Genomic DNA, 1,842 nt, shown 5'->3' on the forward strand with positions numbered 1-1,842 from the left:
TATACCCCGCAATGTGCGAAGAATGGATCAAGGCCAGAACCCTCAGGGACTTGTCAGAAGAGATAGATTCAATAGGCACACAGGGCTAACGGAGTCACCTCGCTTGTCGGAATACAAATTCAACATTGATGTTTCAGACATCATATTTGCCATCAGTAAAATCAGAGACACCAGGTGGCTAAGGCATGTATAGTCAGATCTTTCACAAAGGAACCATAACTTAGTGTGTGAATTCCACAACACACACGGTAACAGGACCGAGGACTGCCGGTAACTCCGAGAAGAAGTAGCCCGACTACTCAGCAAAGGTCACCTTCGAGAATTCCTCAGCGACCGGGCCAAAATTCAGTTCCGAGAGAGACAGAGAGGCGACCAAGAAAAATGAAGCAAATGAGCCATAACATGCCATCCATATGATCTTAGGAGGCATCAATGCTCCACAAGAACCCATGATCAGAAGAACGAAAATATCCATCAATAGAGAAAAGCAAACTTGAGGTTACATACCCGAGGATGCTCTCATATTCAGCGACGACATCGAGACCTTGTCTCAGCCTCACAATGATGCACTGGTAATCTCTTTCCTTGTAAATAAATTTCAAATTAAATATGTACTTGTGGATCTAGGTAGCTCGACCAGTATTATCAAGTCAAGGGTGGTAGAGCATCTCGGACTGCTTGACCAAATCATGCTCGCCTCTCGAGTCCTCAACGGATTCAACATGGCGAGCGAAACAACAAAAGGGGAAATCACCCTCCTAGTCAACGTGGCCGGCACAACCTAAAATGCCAAATTTCATGTCATCGAAGGATACATGAGGTACAACGCCTTGTTCGGAAGGCCGTGGATACACTGCATGAGAGCAGTACCATCCACCCTCCATCAAATGATGAAATTCCCGACAAAAGATGGGATAAAAACCGTCTACGGGGAGCAGCATGCAACAAAAGAAATATTCGCGGTGCATGATGTGGCACCGACACCAATACCTCCACCACCGAAAGAGCCAAAGGATAAGCAAATAATAAAATAATGATAACAAGCTACATTCTCGGCTACGGCCGACTAAACAAAATGAAGGACCGTACCGAGTCCTCATAACAAACGATTGAATCACATCGAGGTCCGAAGCACCATCAACACTAAGGTATGGTCATCTCCCTTTTTTAGTTATATTTTATACAAACCTGAATGCAGGTATCCGATCGAAACGGCGAAAGTGCTTTCCAACTCGAAGACCTTAGGTTCCAAAAGCATACGTTGCACTCTTTTCCTTCGACCGAGTTTTTATCCCAAGAAGGGTTTTATCGGCAAGGTTTTTAACGAGGCAACATCTATATGCTACCTAAAGAAGACTCAACAATTATTCAAGGCTTCTTTTTCAATCAACCTCGAATACTGGGGGGCATCCCCCCGGAAGGTCGCCTCCTCGGAGAAGCCAAGATGTGCTGAACAAGGTCTCAATAGGAAAATAATGTACCGGGCCAAACGGTCGAACGAACCGTGCCTGTATGGAATAACCGATCCTTTAACAACAAAAACATGTATACTTGTACCAAGTAATCAAAGAATACTTTCCAAAGCATTTCGAGTTTCAAAGAAGCTCGGTATTTTTGCAAAAATGGCTCCAGATCCAAAAACGTCCCAAACACTTAGGGACTAACATCAATAATTCAAAGTCGTATGACCTCCGTGTCGGAGCTTCAAACTTGTAAGCCCTTGATGAGGCAACATCAAGTTCACAGGAACGACTAAAAAGCCGAAAAACGTCCCAAACACTCGGGGACTGACATCAACAATTCGAAGTCGTATGACCTCTGGGCCAACATCAAAGTTCACGA

This window comes from Nicotiana tabacum, chromosome 8 (assembly GCF_000715075.1).
Source record: "Nicotiana tabacum cultivar K326 chromosome 8, ASM71507v2, whole genome shotgun sequence".
NCBI lineage: Eukaryota > Viridiplantae > Streptophyta > Magnoliopsida > Solanales > Solanaceae > Nicotiana > Nicotiana tabacum.